The 8,133-nt window shown below is 40.2% G+C and overlaps 1 pseudogene; it reads right to left on the reverse strand.

Annotated features, from left to right (window-relative positions):
- Positions 1–3,659: 3,659 nt before the first annotated feature.
- Positions 3,660–4,749, reverse strand: LOC101651210 (annotated as a pseudogene).
- Positions 4,750–8,133: the final 3,384 nt, after the last annotated feature.

Consider the following 8,133-nt stretch of genomic DNA (forward strand, 5'->3'; position numbering starts at 1 on the left):
GTATTGGGGTTTAAAAGCACGTATACATTTTAAATCATTAGACTGTTATTAAAATAAGACTAAATAAAAACTATATGCACCTGGTTCAATTTACCTCCAAATTTTTCAAAGACACAGTTAGGGTCATTTGTAATGCCGCACACTTGTAATGAGACACAGGGAGCTCATTTGTAAGCTTGAAACTACTGTAACCAAAAGAACGGCGCTGCCATGAAGTTGCTGCTAAGTCCCAGGACCTTTCAGGGCTTTAGAGAACTGCCCAGGGGGTGTCAAAGACTGTACATCTTTACAGAAGCAGAATGCTTCCTCTTTCTCCCGCAGAGCCACTGGTGGTTTCGAACTGCAGACCCTACATTTAAGCAATTTAACCTGTCAGCCATTAAGTCACTACTTACATATGTTATCTTCATTTTATTCTTTACATTTTTCTGTTATTCTGCTTTTTTCGATGAGTATTTTTTTACTTTTATAATCTAAAGGGGGAGGGATTGTATTTTTAAAAATCTATTATGAGCAGAATGCTGGCCAGATCTTGTTGTATAAACATGTTTTACTAAGTGGAACGATACCACGCTATAACAAGAAGTGCAGAGGAAACAAGACATGGGCACAACTAAGACCACAAACTGTGCTAAGCGTCACCTGAGAACACAAAAGCTTCAGATGTTAAGCAAATGAAGTACCTGGCAATAAAAAGCTTATGGAATCTGTAAATATTGCTCTAAGAATTAAGCTTAAAGGTGATTTCTTTCGCAGGGCTTTGTGTTGCGAAAACACTTTAAATCTCTGTTTAAATATCTTGCTTAATTTCACTTAAAAAGCCGTCCAGGTCAAGAATATAGTTTTTCTCTTTAGAGGTGTTTCTGAATAGTTCTTTTTGAGGTCGTTATAAGAGTTAGGGTTTGATGTACAATATTATCAACTCTTGCAACTCAAGGGGTCTCAAGTTCAGGTGAGTCCACTCGGTCACAGGAAGACAAACTTTCTAAATCAACACATCATAATATGCAGCAATTAACTCTCCAAGAGTGATCCAAAGTCTTTGGAGAGTCGCTGAGGTCTTTGATAGATGAGGTCAAAAGCATTTACATAATCATGTTAGTTACTGTCAATTGTGGCTCATCTCAACCCCACGTGACAGAGTACAACTGTTCCATGGAGTTGCTAGGCTGTGCGTCTTCACGATCATTTTATCGTTGAGTCCATGATTGCAGTCACTGTGTCAGTCCATCTCATTGAGGGTCTTCCTCCTTTCTCATGACTAAGCTGATGTCCTTCTTCCGTGACTTGTTCCTACTGAAAGCATGTCCAAAGCACCTCACATGGAGTGTCAACATCTTCCCTTCTAAAGTGCAATCTGGCTGTACTTCTTCCAGGATAGATTTGGTTCTTATTTTGGTAATCCACAGCATGTTTAATTCACTATCATTCAAAGGTGTCAAATATTCTTCAGTCTTCCGTGTGCCTAGTCCAACTTTTCTGCATATGAGGTGATTGAAATGTTGCTGAATGGTCAATTGGTGAGGACTTGGGTTGCCTTTGCATTGAGAACTTCTGTCCATACTGAAGGATGTCATTTTTTATCAGTAAGTACTTCAGGTGCTCCTCATTTTCAGCAATCATAACATAGGCTGTTAATGAGCCTTCTTCCGATACAGATGCCTCAGTCTTCTTATAGTCCAGCTTCTCAGATGTCTGAATTTAAGTCACATAGCATTCCTGAACATGGTGAAGGGAAAAAAAGCATTCCAGGGATTGAGAGAAGTCTTCCGCAATAGCTTTGTCCAATGTCCTACGTTGTTTGATTTCTTATCTGCTGCTTCCACTTGATTATGGCTGGAAGTGAAATGATGTTTTTGACAACTTCCATTTTTATTTGTTTACCAATGTTGCTTATTAGTTCAGTTGTAAGTATTTTGTTTCCTTTATATTGAGATGTAATCCACACTGAATCCATAGTTTTTGATCTTCATCATAAGTGCTTCAAGTCTTCTTTACTGTCAGCAAGCAAGGCCATGTCATGTGCATACTGCAGGTTATGAGTGAGTCTTCCTCTAATTCTAATGCCACATTCTTCCTCACATAGTCCAACTTCTTTGGTTATTTGCTCAGCCTACAGATGAAATGAATGGTAAAAGCCTCACATACAGCCTACAGATGGAGTTAAAGGTAAAAGCCTCACATGCACCTTTGTTGATTTTAAAGTCAATGGGATGCTCTTGTTCAATTTGAATGACCGATTCTTGGTCTCACATGAGCACAACTAAGTGTTCTGGAATCCCTATTCTTCTCAATGTTGTCCATAGTTCGTTATGATCTACATAGTAGAATACTTTTACCTCATTATTACAACACAGATAAACATCGTTCTGGTATTCTCTGCTTTCAGCTAAGCGCTATGTGACATCAGAAATGATATCCTCTGTTCCATTTCCTTTTCTGCATACAGCTTTAATTTTGGAAGTTCTCTGTTGATATACTGCTTCAACCATTTATAATTATTATCAGCAAAATTACAGTATACTTGTATGTAATATTAATGATATTGTTTAAGGATCACATTCCATCAGATCACTTGTCTTTGCAGCAGATATGGAAATTGATCTTTTCTAGTCTGTTTGCCATTTAGCTGACTTACAAATTTCTTGGCATAGACTGGTGAATACTTGCAATGTTGTATTGGAACATCTCAATCGGTATTCTTTCAATTTCCTGAGGTTTTTTACTTATACCTCCAATGTAGCTTGGGATTCTTCCTCTGATGTCATGGATTCTAGATCATTCATTACCTCTTGTGTTAGTCTGGATTGACTAAAGAAACAATTTCATAGACATGTGTATTAGAAAGAGCTTTATATAAAAGAGCAGTTGAATATTGAGAAAACATCCCAACCCCGTTAGATCAAGTCCAGAAGTACAATATTAACCAATATGTTCAATACCAATCCTTAGGGTTGTTACTGTTGTTTTTTGTCTATCTATAAAGGATTTATTTTTGTAAAGTGTCCTTTTTTCTAAATATTGTTCCATTTGAGTTCTCCTTTTATACGTAAGGCATGAAATGCTTAGGATACAAATTAGTAAACAAAAAGAATTTCAGAATAGAAAATAGATATAGTAAGCCAAAGCAAAAGTCAGAGATAAAGGATAATCCAAGAGGGAAGAACAAGCTATAAACTGATCTTGCACAAGAACGAAAGATCTAGAAATACCCAGGTTGCTGCTCCACTAAGCCAAGTTCTCTAAGATTCTAGGGACCATATTTAATAAGTACATCAGCCAAGCAAGGCCTACAAAAGGCTGAACGTTTTAACATATGAGTAAACATACTTATTTTGCACCGTAGTGGACTACTTTTCACAGCACCATTAAAATGCAGAGTATTTGAGAACGTTCACTAGTAAAAGGAATGGTCACAATCCGAGTTGCAAGACATAACAATGAGTAGTCAGCTTCTTAAACGCACAGAAACCCTACAGCCTCAAATGCCCATTACCATTAGCATTTAAAAGATATCCTACTATTAGAAATGGTTAATCAAATGTGCAAGGTGCTATGGACCGAAGGGAGGCCACTTTCAAAAAGCGACTACATGGATGTGTTACATTCAACTGAACAGTTAAATGCACAGCCTGCTTCAGGCTGAGGTGATCAGGAACTCAAGGCGATCGTTGAACCATTATTTCCAAAGCTTCAACTATGTGTGCTGCCACAGGGCCACCTTGGGTATCTTCATTAGTGCACACAGAGAAAAGTCGGTCACTTTGTGATACCATTCACCCCGCTCTTCCATATTAATAGGTGTCTAGTTCCAAAGGCTGTATAATATGCTTCATCATCAGAGTCACTTTCATCAAAGGTTTTATCTTCATGCTCATCAATATCTGGAAGAGTAATGTGTGGAATAGATAAGGCCATCATTTCCCAGAGAGAAAGCCCAAAGGCAAATATGTCTGCTTTGTCAGTAGTAAATCCATTCTCCTCCGAAGTTCCCTTGGGTTTACACGGCTCGGTGCCTCAGGCTCAGTCACAGTCACGGTTTCATCTAGTGGTAGAGACACTCCTCCATCACAGATTGTAATAGCTTCAAAATCCCCTTGAATGACAAGATTGGCAGACTCTAGGTCCTCATGAGCAGTTTCTTTTCTTGGGGCAGACACGTTCAGAGTTAGTCCCCTTGCCAGGCTCAGAGCGTCTTCTAAAATTATATCAACTGGAAAGATCTCGGCTGTTTTCATTCTGTTCTTGTATTAAATCATTAAGAGAAATTTCACCTCCATGTTCATAGCAACACATGGACTACCATCACTGGCTTCATACATGCATGGGAACCCACAATGCTGGCATGACGGTTTCTCAAAACCTTAGCTTCATCAGCTAGTCTCTTTTGATACATACTCTGATATTGATCAGTATCTGATATTGATCCGTACGTGGAGGATTCATCGTTTTCACAGCCCATGGAGAATGAACCAAATCCCTTGGCGACCTTTTCAAAAGATCAACATTTACATCAGTACCAAAGTCAAGTTTCTGCGTGAATGGAGAGGCAGGAATATTTACATTTGCAGAGTTGTTTTCCAGACAATTGCTTGCTGTCTAGAAAGTATTTGTTTCTTCCATTGTCACGGCCACTCTAAGTCCTTGAGAGCAGGAGCCCAAACCCCGATAGACAGCACCCGCCTGAAGTTGGCTATGGCCGCAGGCAGCGCACTGGCAGGGCATCACGCCATTGGCTGGGAAAGCCATGGCAACTGTAGAGAGCAGAGGATCCCCAACTCACCCAAACATCCTATTCTCCCAGTGCAGTTCTACCTAGCGTACATTTTCCCCGGCTTCCTTCCAGAAAAAGGGAACTTTTTCTTGAACTCCCTGCTCTATCCCGTGATGAAGATGTGCAATCAGGCTCGGATAACAACGAACAGAGATAATTCCTAGGAAATTTTCTAGTTCAATGTTGTAGTCCCAATGTCATAAACATCCTTCTAGGCTCACGAAAACAAACGCAGAGGCCTCAGCTCAGGGATCTTGACTCAAAGCAGCCACAACGCCCAGGAGACAGAAATCCCCGGTGTACCAGAGCCGCACACCTGGTCGGAGTCAGACGCGGGATGGAAAAGGACCAGGGTGACCAGAGCCGGGGACAAGGCCACTTTGGAAATGGGACTCCAAGAAGCATGCCAACAACATTCTGCCTAGGGATCTTTACGTATTAGGAAACCTAGTCTTATAATAAGGAGCCTAGGTAGCTTAGTGGGTTAAGCTTTGGGCTGCTAACTATAAAGTTAGCAGTTCAGAACCACCAGAATGGTGCTCCTCAGGAGAAAGATGAGGCTTTCTACTCCCACAAAAACGTACAATCTCAGAAACCCACAGGGGCTGCTTTACTTGGGCTCTGGGGCAGCTGAGAGTCACAATGGACTCCATGGCGGGAACTTTGGTTGCTTTTATTCATATATTTTAGTATTATAAGTCGAGCTACAAATATGTCTTCTTGGGGTTGTAATGTGTATTTAGGCATAACTTTTGGGACTTGTTACTGTGTAGATTTTTTTAAAGCATTTTATTGGGGGCTCTTACAGCTCTTATCACAATCCATCCATCCATCCACTGTGTCAAGCACATTTGTACATTTGTTGCCATCATCATTCTCAAAACATTTTCTTTCTTCTTGAGCCCTTGGTAGCAGCTACTCATTTTTTTCCTCCCTCTCTCATGAACCCTTGATAATGTATAAATTATTATTTATTTCATGTCTTATACCGACCTACCGACCGCTGTCTCCCTTCACCCACTTTTCTGTTATTCATCACCCTGGGATGATATTGTGATCGGTTCCCCCTTCCTACCCCCACCCTCCCACCTTCCCCTTATCCTCCTGGTATCACTGAGGGGTTTATCTGTCCTGATTCCCTGTGTTTCGAGCTCTTATCTGGACTAGTGCATATGCTCTAGTCTAGCCTCATTTGTAAGGTAGAATTTGAGTCATAATAGTGGGGGTGGGGAAGCATTAAAGAACTAGAGGAAAGTTGTATGTTTCTGCACCCTGACTGGCTCGTCTCTTCCTTGTGGTCCTTTTATGAGGGGATGTCCAGTTGTCTACAGACAGATTTGGGGTCTCCAGTCCACCCTCCTCCTCATTCACATTGATATGATTTTTGTTCTGGGTCTTTGATCCTTTCGGCACCTTGTGATCACACAGGCAGGTGTGCTTCTTCCATGTGAACTTTGTTGCTTCTCAACTAGATGGCTGCATGCTTATCTTTAAGACCCCAGACGCTATATCTTTTGATAGTCGGGCACCATCAGCTTTCTTCATCACATTTACTTATGCGCCCATTTTGACTTCAGTGATCCTGTCGGGAAGGTGAGCATCACAGAATGCGGGGTTATTAGTACAAAATGTTCTTGTGTTGAGGGAGGACTTAAATAGAGGCTCAATGTCCATCTACTGTGCAAATTTTTTTTTTACATGTGATTTACTTTGTCAATCATCTATGGTTTGTTTCTAGGACTAATTCTGAGGAATACTTGGCTTTGAGAGAAAACTCTGGGTGTAATAGGGAGGAGCATTCTAGTTAAATCTTGGACCAGACCAGAATTTATCTTAAGCAATAACTGATAAGCTAATAAAAACCTCCAACTTGTCTCCCATCCTCTAAAGTGAACTCTTCTCATAGTTTATTCCAGGGGTGGGGAAGCTTTTTTCTGCCAAAGGCCATTAGACATTTATAACATCGTTCACTGGCCATGTGGGTCAAACATTTAATGAGCTCATCCCTAATGTGATGGCTAGAACTGCTTCTCTTTGGGGGCAGCATATTGGTGGTAAGTCCCACAACCCGATGCTCCCCACCCTTGGTGTATTCCATCTCGGTAAATGACAGCGTATCCTGCTGACTCAAGGATATCTTGGGGTTATCTTTCATTCCTCTCTCTCTTACATCCCACATTCAACCCATCAGCAGTTTTCCTCAGCTCTACTTTAACATGTTTCTAGAACTGGACGTCTTTTCACAAGTTTACTACCACTCTAGTTCAAGACTTCTTATTGGGTAAATATGGAGGTTCCTATATGGGTTTCTTGTTTCCCCTCTGCCCACCCCCTCCCAGTTTGCTCTCAAGCAAAAAGATCTGTTTAAAATATAACTCGGATAGATGTACTGTTTTGGTCAATCTTCCCATTTAGCTCAGTGCAGAAACCAAAGTCCTCATAGTGTCATATGGTCCATTATTAACTTTCAGCGTCATCAGCTGCCTGGCTCACTGTTTTCCTACCGACTTGTTACTTAATAGCTAGTTCCTATCTCACAGCTTTTGCACATCTTGTGCCAGAATGCACTTTTCTTCACCCTTTGCAGGGAAACTGTGTGGCTTAAAATCAGGAGATGTGCATACAAGCTGAGCAAATGCTCTGAGAAACTGGACTATAAGAACACTGAAGCACTGGGATCAGAAGAAGGCTCATTAACAACCTACAATATGTTTGCTGAAAATAAAGAGGACTTGAAGTACTTACTGCTCCAAGACTATATGCGGTATGGATAGACGTTCTCAACACAAAGAAAACTCAAACACGCACAAGACCAATAAGCAATATTCTGGTCAACAGGGAAAAGTTGAACTATTTGGGGATGTTTTCTTTTCCTTAAAAAAAACAAAAACAAAATGGTTTTATTGGCATATAATTCACACATCATATAAGTCAATAGTTCAATCATATTAAGAAGAGTTGTGCAATCATCACCACAATCAATTTTAAAACTTTTTTTTTTCGTGTACTCATTGTTATTAGCAACTCATCTCCTTCCAACCCCCCTGCCATGCCCGCAAGATACCATTAATCCAGGTACTATCTCTATAGATTTACCTATCCTGGATTTCATATACAGAAAAGCCTGTACATGTGTGCACATGCATACACATATGAAAACAAACAAAAACCCAACAATGATGAAGGAAAAACCTCAATAGAAAAGAAAGCAGAAAATATTAAGAACTACAGCAAATTATAAAATGGGTCAAAATGAAGATCAAATGATAAAGTGTTACATGGGATGTCTTTTTTTTTTAAATCATTTTATTGGGGGATCATACAATTCCCATCACAATCCATACATACATACATTGTGT

The sequence above is a fragment of the Echinops telfairi genome, unplaced genomic scaffold, assembly GCF_000313985.2.
Source record: "Echinops telfairi isolate 266 unplaced genomic scaffold, ASM31398v2 ScPeMD7_7469;HRSCAF=8507_1, whole genome shotgun sequence".
Classification (NCBI taxonomy): Eukaryota; Metazoa; Chordata; class Mammalia; order Afrosoricida; family Tenrecidae; genus Echinops; species Echinops telfairi.